General features: G+C 47.5%; 1 protein-coding gene, 1 non-coding gene and 3 pseudogenes across 5 annotated transcripts in view; all 5 read right to left on the reverse strand.

Annotated features, from left to right (window-relative positions):
• The window catches only part of LOC147881770 (nudix hydrolase 26, chloroplastic-like), a 97,424-nt gene that overhangs the window by 5,361 nt on the left and 72,281 nt on the right, over positions 1-19,782 (reverse strand). The gene's annotated exons all lie outside the window — the stretch shown is intronic.
• On the reverse strand, positions 4,274-6,172 carry LOC147881771 (25S ribosomal RNA; annotated as a pseudogene).
• LOC147881772 (5.8S ribosomal RNA) lies at positions 6,392-6,544 on the reverse strand. The gene has a single exon (XR_015543982.1). It is a non-coding gene; the product is annotated as a 5.8S ribosomal RNA (ribosomal RNA).
• LOC147881773 (18S ribosomal RNA) lies at positions 6,860-8,050 on the reverse strand (annotated as a pseudogene).
• On the reverse strand, positions 17,298-19,653 carry LOC147881774 (25S ribosomal RNA; annotated as a pseudogene).

Consider the following 19,782-nt stretch of genomic DNA (forward strand, 5'->3'; position numbering starts at 1 on the left):
ACCTTTTTGCAGCAGCAAGGAGCCTTTGTTTCGAGCCACCACTTGCAATTTTGAGGGCAATGTTATTTTTGGTGGGGATGGTTTGTAATGAAGACCAAAACTAGCCTAAGTTATGGGTTATGTATAAGTAGTGAAGGAACTATATAAGCCCACCTCAATTCCATTATACTCACTTTTCGATCTACTCTCCCTATTCCTTCCTCCTTCTTGCAGCCTACTCTCTCTCTCTCTCTCTCTCTCTTCTACCCCTTCCCTTCCTTCTCTCCCTTCCTCTCTCTACCTTCCTCTCCTCAATCCCCCTTTCTCTAAGCTATCCCCTACCCCTTTTCTACATTGACTGAAAGAGGGGCAGCAAGGAATGAAACACATCAGAAGCATCTACTGTGGCTGTTTTGCGCAGTCCAGCCAAGGTAAATCTGCATTCTTAGTAAGAATGCAATGTCTCTGCTAACAATAACATTGCCTCAGCTAGGCTGATACAACCCTGTGAGCTGTAGCCAATGAAAATGCATTTGATTGCCTTATCTAACTTATGCCTCAGCTGAAAGGGAACATCTGCATATGCTAAGGAACCAAACACGTAATCACAGGCTTCCAGCTTGTCCATGCTTCACAAAGAGTGATGGTCTTCAATGCCCATGTGGGTGCTCTATTGACCAAATACTTGGCGCACATAATTGCGTCCAACCAAAACTTGTTAGGTGAACACTTATTAAGCATGCATCAGGCCATTTCCATCAATGTCATATTCTTCCACTCTGTGACTCCATTCTGTTACACTATACACCAATGTATTATGCCCCAAGCTGCTAAGAAATATGAAAATTCACAGGATATATGCTCGCCCCCGTCTTAGTGTAGAGGGCAAAGAGCTTGCTTCCACTCTTGTTTTCAGCCATAGCAAGAAAATGCATGCTCGCCCCCGTCTTAGTGTAGAGGGCCAAGAGCTTGCTTCCACTCTTGTTTTCAGCCATAGCAAGAAAATGCTTCAAACAAGAGAAGACATCAAACTTGAACTTCAAAGGATAAACCCAAGTATGTCTGGTGGAATCATCCACAAAGGAACAAAGTATAAATAGCCCCCAAGTGATGCTACCACCATCGGCCCGCATACATCACTATGTACTAGACACAACTTCTTGGATGCACCAACAGTCCCATGTTTTGACAATGAGAACCAATGCAATTTTAACCAACAAGCAGCCCTCACAGACATGTTTGACCAAGGTGGAAGTAACAACCATGTCCTTAGAATGCATTTTCACCAAACTTCCATAATTGAGATGTCCCACTCTCTCATGCCACAAGTGTGTATCTGAAATTATAGATTCAGCAGCTTCATTTGCTTCTGTAACAGCCTGTTTTTCGTATGCATCAAGATACTACAGCCCTCTGGAAAGTGTGCCAGTAAGTACTATAGAGTTATCATGACAATTGTCATACACAGCACAATGATAACCATCTTGGACGAAAACTTCACAAGGTGAAATTTGCATGTCCGCTAATACGGCAGAAGCATATACCTAGATGAATCCAAGACCATTCCCAAACTCATTCTCTAAAAACACAACATAGTGCAGTTTCAATCTCACGATAGTCACTCATAAGATTGAAAACCATAAACTCCATCACGCATAGTAAGGACTAGCTACTATGACATCCCCACTGACGTCATCAGCGCCCAACAGTGGGTGTAGACCATAGTATAAAAGTATGCTCTCACACATACAAATCCACACACCCACACATACTTGAGCATCCATTTATACAAAGTCTTCGTACTGAGTTTCTATCGGCACTCCGGAGGTGAAGGGCAAACTCAGCCATGACGAAGGCTAGCACTAAAGAAGAAGGCTAATCAAAAAGTACTCCAAATCTCTTCATTCAAGCTACAACGGCTTGTGAAGTCTAAACGATTTCATTTAAGTCTCTCCCAAACGAGCATCTAAATCTAAATCTATCTGGTAGGACAACGCACCATTTAAGATAGAAAGAATTATCGCAATACCAGCAGGCCGCAACTTGGACGAAAACTTCACAAGGTGAAATTTGCATGTCCACTAATACGGCAGAAGCATATACCTGGATGAATCCAGGAACATTCCCAAACTCATCCTCTAAAAACACAACATAGTGCAGTTTCAATCTCATGATAGTCACTCATAAGATTGAAAACCATAAACTCCATCACGCATAGTAGGGACTAGCTACTATGACACGTCATGCCTGGTGCATATAACACGTCACAACATAGTGCAGGTTTGTTTTCATGCCTGGAGCATATAACACGTCACAAGAGTCATTGCATCCCCTGATACTGAAATGACCTGCACTTGGTCAATCCTTTCCTGAGATAAGATGCATTGTTTGCACAAATGACAGTGCCCACCCTTCGGTGCATCATGCAAGAACTAAAATAGATTTGTGCAATAATGTAATGTGCTTATAAGCACCACTATTAAAAAATGAATCCGAAAAAATCTAAAACTGACAAAGCTGCATCATGCTTCTCTGGATTATAGTGGCAAGTCTGAGCCATATGTGCTGCCTCATGGCTGTGCTCATGGGCAGCAGGGGCATTTGGAACTACAAGACCTTGCTGCTGTTTTTTTTTTTCCAAAGCAATGCACTTCCGACACTCAGAAATATGTCCTGGCTTCCTGCAAGGATTGCAGAACTTTGCTTTGTTCTTCCCGTCAGACGGGGTAGGAAGAGGTAACAGATAAAGGTTTGGGCTTGCTGAAATTCTTCCCCCCCTTGCCTTTACCTTTGTAATCCCTGGCAAAGGCCTGATCTGCCTTGATGGAAGCAACCCATTTTTTACGACTCTGCTCCTCCTTCAAGAGTAGGGAAATAAGCTGATGGAAGATGTAGTGGTTGGGGTTACCCATGGCCACTAACCTCAATGTCATAGCAAAGCCCTAATACGAATCATGTAGGCCATCCAATGTGATGGACACCACTTGAGAATCTAGCACAATCTCATCAACATTGATGACCTGCTCTATAAGCTCTTGACCTATGTGAGGTATGCATCCATGAGATCACCTTCGTTTATCTTTCACATTATCCAGTTGCCTGCGCAAAAAGGCAACATTGGCCTCATTCCGCATCTGATATAGATTGGCGAACATGTCCCATGCCCCCTAGGCTAGGATGAATATGAGGTATAACAACCCTCTTGCCACACATTACAATCAATGCATGTGCTTGTGCATCCCTCTGATCCCAACGTATCTGTCATGGGAGGTACTATGGGAGGAATTGCGGTAGCAGTGCTAGATGAACCAAAAGTCGTAGTAGCAATTGTAGCACCACCTGTAGAGGGTGGGGTGGCAGCAGGTGCCTGTACCTGAGGGACAAGTCTAGTCTCTGGTCAATAACAATATCCACAACTTTTGTTAGTAGAAGTTAGCTTGTGGATCATGGAGATCTTTGTAGTCAATATACCTCCACAACAAGGGCCATTGGGATGTGTGGAGGTTTGTGAGGTTTCTTTAAAATAAAGTGGTCCATTTGGTGTATCTTTCACTCGGGTCTTCACATCTCTGACCTAATATCACATGTGGATTAATAATTGAGAGATTTGGATTTGTGAGAGCTCATATATAAATTCAGACACCTAACATTTGTGTCGAAGCAGTCAGTCAGGGTTTGTGTGTTGTCAAGAAGCCTGTGATCACTTTGGTCAAATTTTAGATGGAGAGTTGGTCGAAGTTCTCGTCCAAAACTGATCCACCAAAAATGTCGGTCATGAAATTCGGGGGGAGCAATTTCCTCTCATGGCAACTATTCATTCGTCTACTCTTTATGAAAAAAGGCTTAGATGCACATATGACCCTTAGAGCAAGACCTTGATCACATTTCTCCCAACAGATTGCGCACGTGCACAAGGGAGGGATGAGGGGGGGGTGCACGCATGCACAAGGGGGGATAGGGGACGCACGCGCACAAGGTGGGATGAGGGGGGGTGGGGGTTGCGCACACGCACAAGGGAGGGATGAGGGGGGGGTGCGCACGCGCACAAGGTGAGATGAGGGGGGGGGGGGAGTTGCACACACACACAAGGGGGGGATGAGAGGGAGTGCACACGTGCACAAGGGGGGATGGGGGGACATGCATAGAAGGTGACATGAGGGGAGGGTGGGGGTTGCGCACGCGTACAAGAGAGGGATGAGGGGGAGGTGCACATGCGCACAAGGTGGGGGGTTGCGCACGCGCACAAGGGGGGGATGAGGGGTGCTTAACAGGGTCTTCTTTCCCGATGATTCTTCCAAGCCCGTTCCATTGGTTGTAGTCTTGCTAGATAGTAGATATGGACAGTGGGAATCTCGTTAATCCATTCATGTGCGTCACTAATTCAATGATGAGGCAGTTGGCTACCTTAAGAGAGTCATAGTTACTCCCGCCGTTTACCCGCGCTTGGTTGACATTCAGAGCACTGGGCGAAAATCACATTGCATCAACATCCGCAGGGACCATTGCAATGCTTTTTTTAAATTAAACAGTCGTATATTTACCCTTGTCCATACTAGTTCTGAGATGGATGTTCACTGCCTAGGGAGGGCCGTCCCAGAAGGGACAACGCTCTGCGCCCGTCGCTCCATCGGCACGCGAAGGTCTGCCCTCACCGCTGGTGTAGCTTGGGAAGACCCTAGACAGCCTTCAAGGTCAGTTCGCAGACCCCTAGACCTAGCCCTCAAAGCCATTCCTTTTCCCGAAGTTACGAATCCATTTTACCAACTTCCCTTACGTACATTGTTCTATCGACCAGAGGCTCTTCACCTTGGAGACTTGATGCGGTTATGAGTACGACCGGACATGATCAGCAATTGCTCCTCCAGATTTTCATGGGCCACAGGGAATGCACCAGACACCACGAGACGTGCATTACTTTACCAACCGCTGGACCCTATCTCCGGGTGATCTGATTTTAGGGTGGGAGGGCTGTTAAAAAGAAAAGAGAACTCTTCTCCGGGCCCCCGATGGCATCTCCGGATTCGATCACGTTACCGTCCACCGCCATGTACCGGTTCGAGAATATTGACCTGATTCCCTTTAGATGCACAGCATGCAATGCACCCTTAACACAGGACTGCCCCACCTCTTACGATCAACTAACCCATGTCCAATTATTGTTCACATGGAACCTTTCTCCACTCCGGTCTTCAAAGTTCTCATTTGAATATTTGCTACTACCACCAAGATCTGCATTGGGGGCCGTTTCACTCGGGCTCGTGCCCAGAGCTGTGCCACAACCCACATGCCCTCCTACTCATCGAGGCCTTGTACTCGCCCTGATGCCAGGTATAGGTCACACGCTTCAGCACCATCCATTTTTGGGGCTAGTTGATTCAACAGGTGAGTTGTTACACACTCCTTAGCAGATTTTGACTTCCATGACCATCGTCCTACTGTCTTAATAAATCAACACCCTTTGTGGGATCTAGGTTAGCGCATAATTTGGCACCGTAACCCAGCTTTCAGCTCATCCCGCATCGCCAGTTTTGCTTACCAAAAATGGTCCACTGTGAGTTCACCACTTTCGGGTCCCATCAGGTACGCTCCACTCAAACCTTTCACAGAAGATCACAGTCGATCGATGGTGCACCCCGTGGGGGGGATCCCACCTCTGAGGTTCCTTGCGCCTCCATGGGTTTGCTACCCACCGGCTCGCATTATCCCGTCGCATCGAGCTGCGCTAACCAACACCCCACGCCGAGCGACAAATTAGCTCTCGTCGTTCCGCATCCAACCGAGGCGCACCCACAGCCTCCATTCACTTCCCTCCCAGCAATTTCAAGCACTTTTTAACTCTCTTTTCAAAGTCCTTTTCATCTTTCCCTTGCGGTACTTGTTCGCTATCGGTCCCCCCTCCCATGCCCCATGCCCCCCCCCTAACCCACCATGCCCCCCCTTGCGTGCATGTCGCGTACCCCCCCTACATCCCAACCCCCCGACCCCCCCCCTTTGTGCGCATGTCGCATACCCCCCGTCCCCTACACCTCCCATGCCCCCTCCCCCGCCTTGTGTCCATGTCGTGTACCTCCCCCCTCCCTACATCCCCGTTCCACACCCCATGCCCCCCCCCCTTTGCGCGCTATTGCCACTACTAGGGAAATCCTCGTTACTTTCTTTTCCTATGCTTTTTTATATACTTAAACTTGACGGGTAGCCTTGCCTGATTTGAGGTCCATGTTCCGATCCGGGGGAAGCGATTCGTGCCCAAACTGCCGCCTCGCGAGGGGATGGACCACCCTTGTAGCTCCTCGCCACTCGGTGCCACCAATCCATTTCAGCCAACCACGCCGCCCCGAAGGGGCATTGGGGACGGCTATCTCCATCGCTCAACCCCCCTCGAAGAGGAAGAAGAGGGGCGTGGTTGTGGCGAGGATGCTCAGACAGGCATACCCTTGGACAAGCCGCAGGTGCAAGTTGCATTCAAAGACTCGATGATTCGCGGGATTCTGGAATTCACACTACCTATCGCATTTTGTTGCATTCTTCGTCATTGCAAGAGCCAAGATATCCGTTGCTGAGAGTCGTTTTTACTAGTGTTATGTCCTCCACGAGGGAAGGAGATTAGACCGTTGCGTTTCTTTGGTGCTTGCACCCCCCGTGCGGGGGGTGGAAGGTTTATCATGCGACCTCGTGCCAAGGCACGAAGCAAGGGGGCTGCCCGTGCGGAGGACGGGGGAAGATCCCCGCGCATGTGGCGCCACCGATGGGCCGCCTCGGCTCGATGCCACGCCCACTTTCGCCCGGCTCCAACAGGGAGCATAGCGCCAACGGTCGTGCCTCCGAGCGCGTTCCCTCGACATTACGTCCACGGTTCACGATGTTTCTCACGGATGTGTGTCAATGATCCCTTCTTACAAGAACCTTGTTACAACTTGTCCTTCTTCTAAATGATAAGGCTTAATGAACTTCTCACAACATCACTGGCGGTGAACCATTGGCATCGTCACAATCGAAAAACTTCATCGGACCATTCAATCGGTAGGAGCAACGGGCGGTGTGTACAAAGGGCAGGGACGTAGTCAACCTGAGTTGATGACTTGCGCTTACTAGGAATTCCTTGTTGAAGATCAATAATTGCAATGATCTATCCCCATCATGATGAAATTTCAAAAGATTACCTAGGCCTCTCGGTCCAAGTGGTAAACTCGTTGAATTAATCACTGTAGCGCACGTGCGGCCCAGGACATCTAAGGACATCACAGACTTGTTATTGCCTCAAACTTCCATGGCCTAGACGGCCATAGTCCCTCTAAGAAGTTGGCCACAAAGAGGATCCTTCGTGTAACTAGTTAGCAGGCTGAGGTCTCATTCGTTAACGGAATTAATAAGACAAATCACTCCACCAACTAAGAACGGCCATGCACCACCACCCATAGAATCAAGAAAGAGCTCTCAATCTATCAATACTTACTATGTCTGGACCTGGTAAATTTTCCCGTGTTGAGTCAAATTAAGCCGCAAGCTCCACTCGGAACATACTGCCCCCGGAACACAAAAACTTTGATTTCTCATAAGGTGCTGGCGGAGTCCTCGAAGTAAAATCCGCCAATCCCTAGTCGGCATCATTTATGGTTGAGACTAGGTCATCTTCGAGCCCCCAACTTTTATTCTTGATTAATGAAAACATCCTTGGCAAACGCTTTCGCAGCAGTTCGTCTTTCATAAATCCAAGAATTTCACCTTTGACAATGAAATATGAATGCCCCCAACTGTCCCTATTAATCATTACTCCAATTCTGAAGACCAACACAATAGGACCACAGGTCCTATCACGTTATTCCATGCTGATGTATTCAGAGCATAGGCTTGCTTTGAGCACTCTAATTTTTTCAAAGTAACATCGCCGAATCCACGTCCTAGCCAACTAAGGCCAAGAGCATGTCCCCAATAGAAAGAACGGAGCGACCGGTGCACACCAAAAGAGGCAGACCGTTCGCTCCTTCCCGAGATCCGACTACAAGCTTTTTAACTGACGACCCTCGTTCAACGGTCGGCCTTTGGGCACAAGCAGGAGAATCACACATGCGTGCAAAGGGGGAGGGGGGGGGGCATGGTGGATTGGGAGGGGGGGGGGCATGGGGCATGGGAGGAAGGTGTAGGGAGAGGGGATGGTACGTGACATGTGTGCAAGGGGGGGGGGCATGGGGCATGGGAGGAAGGTGTAGGGGGAGAGGGGGGGTACGCGACATGCACACAAAGGAGGGGGGAGGGGGGGTTGAGGAGATTGGGGGGTGGGAGGGTACGCGACATGCACGTTAAGGCGGGAGGCATGGGGTGTAGAGAGGTGTACGCGACATGCGCACAAAGGGAGGGGGCATTGAGAGGTGTAGAGCCAATGGGGACATGGGTGGTGCAGGGAAGAGGGGGTACGCGACATGCGCATAAAGGAGGGGGGTTGGGGATGGTAGGGGGGTGGGGGTACGCAACATGCGCGCAAAAGGAGAGGCATGGGATGTGGAAAGGGGGTGTAGGAGAGAGGGAGGGTACACGACATGCGTGCAAAGCGGAGGGTTATTTGGGAGGGTTGGGAGGGAGGTGCATGACATGCGCGCAAGGAGGGAGGGTTACGCGACATGTACGCAAGGGGGGAGGTGCTAGGGAGGGGGAGGTACACGACATGCGTGCAAAGGGGGGATGTTGGGGAGGGTGGGGGCCAGGGGTGGGGATATGCGACATGCGCGCAAGTGCGGGGGTGTTGGGGAAGGAGGACGGGGGTACGCGACATGCACGCAAAGGAGGGGTGTTTGGGAAGAGAGATGGGATACGCGACATGCGTGCAAGGTAGGAGGGTACAAGACATGCGTGCAAGGATGGGGGTGTTGGAGGGGGTACATGACATGCGCGCAAAGGAGCGGTGTTGGGGAGGGGGATACACGACATGCGTGCAAGGAAGGGTGGGTGTTGGGGAGGAGGATACATGACATGGGCGCAAGGGGAGGTGGGATGATACGCAACATTCGTGCAAGGGGGGGCGAGCGGGGGTGCTGGTGAGGGGGGTATGCAACATGCGTACAAGGGGATGGCATGGTCAGGGGGGACATGGTACATGATATGCACGCAAAGGGAGGAGGTACGAGACATGCGCACAGGGAGTGGGAGGACCATGGGGGATACGCGACATGCACGCAAAGGGAGGGTGGGGAGGCATGGGGATACGCAACATGCGTGCAAAGGAGGGGGACAGAAGAGAAGGGATGCAAGAGTAAGACAAAGTGAGGTCAATGATCAGGGATACCAAGGCGTGGCATGATCGCCGCTAACCTCGACGGCAAAAAGGGTGCAGCACCAAGTCTTCCCGAGGGTCACCCATCCCAGTACTATTCTGACCAAAGCACACTTAACTGAGAGTTCTCATGGGATCCGGTGTATGAGAGTTGGTGTGACCGCACTACGTAAAATAACTGTCAGAAAATAGTATTGTCTTATTCTGTAAAGGTGGATGGGGGGTACGCGACATGCGTGCAAGGGGGGGGACATGCGCACAAGTGGGATGAGAGAAGGGGGAGGATGGGCGGGTGAGGGAGGTTTGCACGCATGGGCACAAGGGGGGATTAAGGGGGGGGCGAAGCGATGGGGGATGAGGGGGAGGGACGCATGCGCACAAGGGGGGCTCCGGGAAGGGGGAGAGGGGACACATGTGCACAACGGGGGATGAGGGAGAGGGGAGGGAGGGAGGCGCATACTAAAAGGAGAGATGAGGGAGGGAGAGGAGGACGCAATGGGGGATAGGGTGCATGCGCATAGGGGGGATGAGGGAAGGGAGAGGGGGACGCAATGGGAGATAAGGTGCATGCGCACAGAGGAGGATGAGGTAAGGGGAAGGGGAGGGATGAGGGAAGGGATAGGGGGGGAAGGGAGGGTTGGGGGATGCATGCAAGGGGAGTTGGCGGTAGGGGACAGGTGCGCATGGGGGTGGGGGCGCAACGAGGGAGTGCGAGGATGTGCGCATGCGCATAAGGGTGAGGAGATGCGCGCAAGGCGGGGTCCCATGCACACAACAGGGGGTTGCTGGGGGGTGGGGTGCGCACACGCATAAGGTGGGATGAGAGGGAGATTGCGTACACGCATAGGGAGAGATGAGGGAACGGGGGGGGTGTGCATCATGTGCACAAGGGAAAGTGTGTGGGGGGACGGGCATGCGAACAAGGAGGGATGTTGGGAGGGAGGGGCATGTACATAAGGAAGTGTGTTTGGGACGAGGGGTGCGCAAGCGCACGAGGAATGAGGGAGGGGGGTACGCACGCGCACGAGGTGGGATGAAGAAAAGGAGAGGAGTACGCACACGCACAAGGGTGGATGAAGGACGCACGTGCACAAGATGCGATCAGGGGGTGGGGGTTATCCATCTGCACAAGGGAGGGATGAGGGAGAGGTGCGCATGCGCACAAGGGGGAATGGGGACACACGAGCACAAGGTGGGATGAGCGAGGGATGGAAGTTACACACGCACACAAGGGAGAGATGAGAGGGGGTGTGCACACGTCCAAGGTGCGATGAGGGGAGGTGGGGGTTGCGCATGCGCACAAGGGAGCATAAGAGGAGGTGTGCATGTCCACAAGGGAAAATGGGGGACGCACGCGCACAAGGTGGGATGAGGGAGGAGTGGGGATTGTGCACGCCCAAGAGGGGATGAGGGAGGAGTGCGCATGTGCACAAGGTGGAATGAGGGGGGTGAGGGTTTTGTGAAGAGAGTAGGAGAGAAGGAAGGAGTCTTACTTGCAGCTTTCTCACATACACATGGGAGAATATACACAAAGGTGGAGGCTGAAAACAGTTTTCCTCTTCTTAGTTGTGAAAGCCAAAAGAACTCTAAGTACAAAGAAATAAGTGAACCCTATATGTAAGCCTCAAACCAAACTCAGCTAACTAAGGTGACATACTAACTGAGCCACTAATTAGAGTACATAAAGATAGCTGTCATCCAACTATTATTCATGGATGGTGTACCAACCACATTTGCAGGTATCAAGTCGATGACATAAATGCACAACGGTACACCTTGGCATATCAGGAGTGAAGCTCGATATCTCAATACTCCTCTTAGAGCTCAATCCCAATTAGTGCACACACCAAGCACGTCTCTGAACTTGCACAGTTTCTCTGTACCCAATGCCTTCGTGAATATGTCAGCTACATGATCCTCTATGCTGATATAAACTAGATCAATAAAACCTACTAGAACCTTCTCCCGCACATAGTGATATAATGCATCTCAATGTGCTTTGTTCTAGCATGATAGACTCGGTTATTTGTCAAGTGTATACTGCTCATGTTGTCACAATAAATGACAATTGACCCATCTATAGACTGATGCATATCAGAAAGAAGCTTATGCAACCAAGCTACCTAACATGCAACCATTGCTGCACCCCTGTACTCAGCCTTTGTGCTTGACAAGGTAACTATAGGTTGCTTCTTACTACTCCAAGTGACTGCAGCACTCCCAAAAGAGAATATATATCCACTGGTAGATCGTCTATCAAAAATACTACCAGCCCAATCAACATCAGTATATCCATGCAACTGTATTTGAACCCCAGTCTCATATAATAGACCATACTACAATGTGGACTTCACATACCTCAGTATGCATCTAGCCGCATCCAAATGCGGTTTCCTTGGACCCTGCATAAACTGACTTACCAACCCAACAGCATAGCTCAAATCTGACATGGTAATAGTCATATAAATCAAACTTCCTACTATGTGTTTGTACATAGTAGGATCTTCCAGAAGCTCTCCTGCATTTGCGCTCAACTTCACATTTTGCTCCAAAGAAACTGAAATAAGCTTACAGCCTGTCATCCCATATTTGCACAGCATGTCCAATCCATACTGCCTCTGCAAGAGCCATATCTCACTTGTGGATCTAATCACCTCAATGTCCAAGAAGTAACGCAGCTCTCCTAAATCCTTCATCTCAAACTTCTGCTTCAATAGCATTTTCACATGAATCATATCTTCATCACTATCACCTGTGATGATCAAATCAACATAAATGATAAGTAGCATAATACATTTCTCTGTTTTTCTCACATAAACTGAGAAATTTACCTTGAAGATCTGAAAGCCAATAGTGACAAGATACTGTCCTATCTTGACAGACCATGCTCTGAGTGCTTGCTTCAAGCTATACAAGGCTTTCTTCAACCTGCAAACAAACTCAGGATGAATAGCATGAACATACCCTGATAGCTGCTCCATATAAACCTCTTCTTACAAATCACCACGCAAGAAAACATTCTTTACATCCATCTGATGTAAAGACCATCTCTTTGATGCAGTCATAGCAATGACTGCTCTTACAGTTGCCATCCTTGCAACCGGACTGAATGTTTCTTCATAATCAATGCCATATGTTGGTGCATACTCCTTGACAACTAATCTTGCCTTGTATCTGTTCACAGAACCATCTGCAACCATCTGCATTGCGCTTTATCTTATAAATCCACTTGCAATCGATTGCATTCTTGTCTTTAGGCAAAGGCACCAATTCCCATGTAGCATTTCCTTCCAAACCATCCATTTCTTCATCCATGGCTTTCTCCCATTTTTCTTTTCCCATGGTTTGCTCAAAAGAAGTGGGTTCTGGTTCATGTATCACTTTGACAATATATGCATAGTGAATGGCTATAAATCCATCATATTTTAGCCTATCCACATGATACTTAGCTTTGGTAGACCTATGCAAAATAGGCTCACTACTAGGTGCTCTCAAAACATCCATTGCCTTTCTTACTCCAAGTGTAACAAATCATCAAGGCTCTGTTCTGAGCCACTGGATTCACCAGAGTGACCTGTATTCACATCAACCATGGACTGATCTACTTTCTCTTTTACTTTTCGTAATACTTGTATATCACTATCTGCATTGCTTTGAGAAGATCCTCCTGATCTCAATCTGCATGTCCATGGCGAAGTATGTGAACCACTGCTAGAGGACACTACAGGTTCACTAATATTTTGTGATTGCTGCTGTGAATTCTGTGCAACATTACTATTTTGTGCATCTACATCATCAATCACATTTACTGGTTTATACCAACTGCTCATCTCATAAAAAACATCTCTGCTCACTGTAACCTTACGAGTAGAAGGTTATAGCATCTATATCCTTTATGCTACAGAGAATAACCAATAAAGATGCACTTCTCAGCTTTTGGATCTAACTTGGATCTCAACTCATCTGACACATGAACATAGGCAATGCAACCAAAAACTTTCAAATGAAAAATATCTGATTTCCTACCAATATATCTCTCCTCTGACGTCATGCCATGTATTACTGCAGTGGGAGTCCTGTTCATTATGTAGACTACTGTAGCAAACTACTTCAGCCCAATAATCATCTGACATGTCTTTTTCGTTGAGCATGATACGAGATACCTCTCCAATATGCTTGTTTTTCCTTTCTGCAAGTCCATTTTGTTGTGGGGTATGACTGCATGAATATTGCTGCTTCATGCCATGCTCTTGCAGGAAACTTACAAACTCATTTGAGAGGTACTCTCCCCTTCCATCTGGCCTTAGGTATTTTATTTGCAGGCCTGTTTCTTTTTCAACCATGCAGTCGGAGTCCTGTTCATTATGTAGACTACTGTAGCAACTCCTTCAGTCCAATATTAATCTGACAGGTCTTTTTCGTTGAGCATGGCACGAGATACCTCTCCAATATGCATGTTTTTCGTTTCTGCAAGTCCATTTTGCTGAGGGGTATGACTGCATGAATATTGCTGCTTTATGTCATGCTCTTGTAGGAAACTTCCAAACTCATTTGAGAGGTACTCTCCCCCTCCATCTGACCTTAAGCATTTTATTTGCAAGTCTGTTTCTTTTTCAACCAAAGCTTTAAAAGCTTTGAAATGCCCAAACACTTCACTTTTCTTTTTCATAAAATACACCTAAACTTTTCTGCTGTAATCATCAATAAAAGTGACAAAATAATGACAGCCTCCAATAGATGCAGCTTTAGTAGTCCACACATCAAAGTGGATTAATTTCAATGGCCTCTTACTCTCTTGAACATGTCTAGAAAATGATTTCCTTGCCTGTTTTCTAGATTGACAGGCTTCACATACCTTATGCATTTCTACAACCTTAAACTTAGGCAATCCTGCAACAATATTTTGAGCCTGCATTAATTTAAGTCGTTGTGCATTAACATGACCAATGTGTTTCCGTCAGATATCAATATCTCCAACACCAGTCCCATGTGCAAACATTACTGCACTCAATTCAGGCAAGTCCGCATCCAACGTAAACATCCTGTCCTTCTTCTTCCCTTTTGCTATCAAGCGGTCTTTATTTTTCATATCCTCAACAAAGCATCCATGAGTATTAAATCTGACCTACAAGCCCTACTCAACCATTTGGCCAACAGAAACCAGGTTCTTGGTGATATTCGAGACATGAAATACATTAAACAGGTATTTCTTTTTCCCATCCTACATAAACAAAGAAATTTTACCAATCTGCACAATAGGATGTGCAGTATCATCACCAGTCTCCATAAATCCTGATTTTTTCATTTTTCTTGCATCCTGCATCTATTCTGCATGACCTGTCATGTGGTTTGACGCATCTGAGTCAACATACCATACATCATTGCTTTCTTCTGCACTTGTCACAAAATTAATCATGTGCTGCACCATAAATAGATGCTCATTTCTGTCATCACCCTGTCTACTAGAGGATGCATAATTGCCTTGTTGTAATTTTTCAGTCATGATGTCATTCTGCTTTTTATAGCAGTCTTTTACCACAATAGTAGCATTCAACATTGCTATTTGCATTTTGGCCTCTCTGCCATCCACCACGACCTCTTTGGCTCCCCCTACCTCTAAAGTTATCACGTTCTCCTCCATAGGACTGATTTTCTTTAATTTGCTACATATTCTGATTTCTGTCACAGCCTTCAAATCGACCTGCTTTACCTCTACCTCTACCTCTACCTCTACCTCTACCTCTACCTCTTCCAGCATTTGAGTAAAAGACAGCTTCTTTTGAAGTTCCTCCTAAAGAAGATGCACAACCATTTCTCTTCTCTTCGAAAATTAGAAGAGCAATCAACTCCTCAAAATCAGAAAAATTCTCACGGACGGTAATGGATGTCCGGAATTGTGCATAATCCTTTCCTAGACCATTCAAGGTCACAGAAACTAAATCATCATCTTCCACTGGCAACCCAATAGAAGCAAGTGCATCTGCAATCTTCTTCACCTTCATGTGATAGCCATTGATGCTCATATTTTCTCTGCACATTATGCAACTCCTGCTTGCACTGCATTTTCTTGACTTGCGTATTTATGCTATACATTTTTATCAAAGTATCTCACGCCTCCTTCGGCGTGATTGCATCCTGAATATGCACAATCATAGAATCTGAAATATTGATAGACAGCCAGTACATAACTTTTCTGGCTCTCATACCAACCTTTAAATGCTTACAACTCTTGTTGATTGGGAACATTAGGAATAACTGGTTCTTGTTCAGCTCTAGTAATGAACTCCCAATAGCTTTTTCCCTTAAGGAAATTCGTTATTTTGAACTTCCATGCTTGAAAGTTGTTCTTGTCAAGCTTTTCAGTGACAATTTGTGAAAGAGCATCAGACGCCATTACAAAACACTGCAAAATATTCTGTCACTGCAAAAAAACACTTCTATCTCAGAAGGGCTGCAAAACTGACGAGAGTGATATTTGACCACACAGTCACTTCCTAATGACGATTATGCATCAACATGCAATAAAAATGATTCTGTCACTCCCAATATCTCTGCGCACAGGCATACGATGTAATTTCTGCGATAACTTCTCACCGACCTGCAAAACAATGGTTACACACAACAAAAACAAGGCACCAAGGGCTTTACCCTGGCCCGTAGAATATACTGCGCTCTCGCCACGCAGCGAAAGGCGTCCCAATCTGAGACAGTATACTCTTGCACTTTTCGACTGTGCTACCTGCAGAGATTTGCTCCCAAACTCAAATTAAAAAAAGCAACACTGATCTTACTAGGACACCGCGAACTTAGTTTGCTTTCTTGAGCTCCTTACCATGAACCAAGCTCTGATACCATGTAAAGAGAGTGGGAGAGAAGGAATGAGTCTCACTTATAGCTTTCTCACATACACAATGGGGGAATATACACAAAGGTGGAGGCTGAAAACAATTTTCCGCTTCTTAGTTGTGAAAGCCAAAAGAACTCTAACTACAAAGGAATAGGTGAACCCTATATGTGGATCTCAAACCAAACTCAGCTAACTAAAGTGACATACTAACTGAGCCACTAACTAGAGTACATAAAGATAGCTGTCATCCAACTATTATTCATGGACGGTGTACCAACCGCATTTGTAGCTAATAAGTCGGTGAGATAACGGTCATCTTTGCATATCATGAGTGGAGCTCAATATCTCAACAGGTTGCGCACATGCACAAGGGAGGGATGAAGGGAAGGTGCGCACACGGACAAGGTGGGATGAGGGGGACTAGGGTTGGCACATGTGCACAAGGGGGGGATTCGAGGGGGTGTGCATGTGCACAAGGGGAGATGGGGGACGCACACATGAGAGGGGATGGGGAGCACACACGCACAAGGTCGCTCAAGGAGTTCAATTCACTAAATTTTAGTATACCACGTGCATTCAAAAGAAGAGGTATTTTAATTTAACTTTTTGAAAACTTTTAACAAGTTTACAATAATAGGAGAGGTTTTTTAATTCAACCTTAGGAAAAACTCCCTTAGTTCATAAGTAAAGAGGGGTGTTTTTATTGGGGGAAAAATTTTAGTAGAGAGGTCTTTCAAATACCCTTTAATGCACGTGATACATAGGAGAGGTTTTTTAATTCAACTTTAGGAAAAAATCCTAGTTCATAAGTAAAGAGGGGTGTTTTTATTGGGGGGAAAATTTTAGAAGAGGGGTCTTTCAAATACCCCTTGAATGCACGTGATACATAGGGTTTCTAAGTAGTGCACTCCTTGAGCAAGGTTGGATGGGAGGGACACTGCGCGCGCGCACAAGAGGAAGTTGCATCCATGCGTGCAAGGACAGGGGAGATGCGAGGGGAGGCGTGTGTGTGCGCATGTGTGAGAAGGGGGATGCATGGGTGTACGCCCGCATGCAAGGGGGTGGGAGGGATGCAAGGGAGGGGAGAGGGTGCGCACGCAGAGGGTTGGGAGGTGCACATGCGCATAAGGTAAGCGGGGAGTACGAAAATCCCACGTAAGAGAGACGCGAGAAGACAGGCCATGGGACGGATGTAGAGACGAGGGAACAAATCGGTGCAATGGTAGGCTGAATCTCAGTGGATTGTAGCAGCAAGGCTACTTTGCCACTTAACAATACCTGGCCACATATTTAAGTCGTGTGCAAAGGATTCATCTCCCCGATCATTTGGAATTGCCATTCAGAGTCCACGAGGCCGCTCCTTCGGCCACCTCGAGGAAGGCTCTTGACACATGCTCTCAAGGACGCACAGGCATCCCTACTATCAGTCGGGTAACAATCAGGGAGGTAGGAATCACCGCGTCTAGCATGAATTACGACTTGAATGCATTCAATCATAATCCTACACGTGATAGCTTTGCGCCATTAGCTTTTTAACCAAGCGCAATGACCAATTATGTGAATCAACGGTTCCTCTCATACTAAGTTGGATTACTATTGCGGCACCGCTCATCGGTGGGGTAAAACTAACCTGTCTCACGACGGTCTAAACCCAGCTCACGTTCCCTATTGGTGGGTGAATAATCGAACACTTGGCGAATTATGCTTCGCAATAATAGGAAGAGCCGACATCGAAGGATCAAAAAGCAACATCGCTATGAATGCTTGGCTTCCATAAGCCAATTATCCCTGTGGTAACTTTTCTAACACCTCTAGCTTCAAATTCTGAAACACTAAAGGATCGATATGCCATGATTTCATAGTTTGTATTCGTACTGAAAATCAAAATCAAATGATCTTTTACGCTTTTGTTCTACATGACATTTATGTTCTTGTTGAGCTCATCTTAGGACACCTGCGTTATCTTTTAACAGATGTGCTGCTCTAGCCAAACTCCCCACTTGACAATGTCTTCCACCTGGATCGGCACACGGACGTGTCTTAAGACCAGAAGTAGGAGCCGAGGCCCGCCTCCACCTCACGGAGTAAGTAAAACAAAGTTAAAAGCAGTGGTATTTCACTTGTGCCAGAAGCTCCCACTTATTCTACACCTCTCAAGTCATTTCACAAAGTCGGACTAGAGTCAAGCTCAACAGGGTCTTCTTTCCCCGCACTGATTCTTCCAAGCCCGTGTTCCCTTGGCTATGGTTTCGCTAGATAGTAGATAGGGATAGTGCAAATCTCCTTAATCCATTCATGCGCATCACTAATTAGATGACGAGGCATTTGGCTACCTTAAGAGAGTCATAGTTACTCCCGCCATTTTACCCGCACTTAGTTGAATTTCTTCACTTTGACATTCAGAGCACTGGGCAGAAATCACATTGCATCAACATCCAAAGGGACCATCGCAATGCTTTGTTTTAATTAAACAGTGAGATTTCCCTTGTCCGTACCAGTTTTGAGACAGCTGTTCATCACCTAGGGAGGGCCGTCCCGCAAGGGACGACGTTCTACGCCCATCTCTCGGTTGACACGCGGAGGTCCGCCCTCGTGGCTGGTGCAACTCTGGGAGACCCCCGACAGCCAATCCTTTTCTCGAAGTTACGGATCTGTTTTGCCAACTTCCCTTACCTACATTGTTCTATTGACCAAAGGCTGTTCACCTTGGAGACCTGATGTGGTTATGAGGACGATCAAGCGTGATCGGCAATTGCTCCTCTAGATTTTCACATTCCGTCGGGGGTGCACCAGACACTGCGAGGGGTGCGGTGCTTTACCAACCGCTGGACCCTATCTCTGGGTGATCCGATTTCAGGGTGGGCGGGCTATTAAAAAGAAAAGAGAACTCTTCCCGGGGCCCCTGTCGGCATCTCCGAATTCGATCACGTTACCGTCCACTACCACATATCGGTTCGAGAATATTGACCTGATTCCCTTTCGATGCGCGGCGCACAATGCGGCCTTGACTCAGGACTACCCCATCTCTTAGCATCAACTAACCCATGTCCAATTGTTGCTTACATGGAACCTTTCTCCACTTTAGGCTTTAAAGTTCTCATTTGAATATTCACTACTACCACCAAGATCTGCACTGGGGGTCGTTTCACTCGGGCTCAGGCCCTGGAGCTGCGCCATGATCCCCATGCCCTCCTTTTCATCAGGGCCTCGCACTCGCCCCGATGGCCGAGTATAGGTCGCACGCTTCATCGCCATCCATTTTGGGTGCTAGTTGATTCAACAGGTGAGTTGTAGAGGACGCCTCTCCAGACTACAATTCGCGCTCAGGGCCGAGTATAGGTCGCACGCTTCATCGCCATCCATTTTGGGTGCTAGTTGATTCGATAGGTGAGTTGTAGAGGACGCCTCTCCAGACTACAATTCGCGCGACGAAGCCGCACGATTCTCAAGCTGGGCTCTTTCCAGTTCACTCGCCACTACTAGGGAAATCCTTGTTAGTTTCTTTTCCTCTACTTAATAATATGCTTAAACTCGACAGGTAGCCTTGCCTGATCTGAGGTCCATGTTCCAATCCGGGGGGAGCACGTCGGCACCCCCGACGAGCCCAATCTCGGCACGTGCACCTCCGAGCGATTTGTCCGCAAACTGTCACCCCGCGAGGGGACGGACCACCCTTGCGGCGCTTCGCCAC

Source organism: Dipteris shenzhenensis, chromosome 30 (genome assembly GCF_047967505.1).
Source record: "Dipteris shenzhenensis isolate YYH24624 ecotype China chromosome 30, Dip_SZ_1.0, whole genome shotgun sequence".
NCBI lineage: Eukaryota > Viridiplantae > Streptophyta > Polypodiopsida > Gleicheniales > Dipteridaceae > Dipteris > Dipteris shenzhenensis.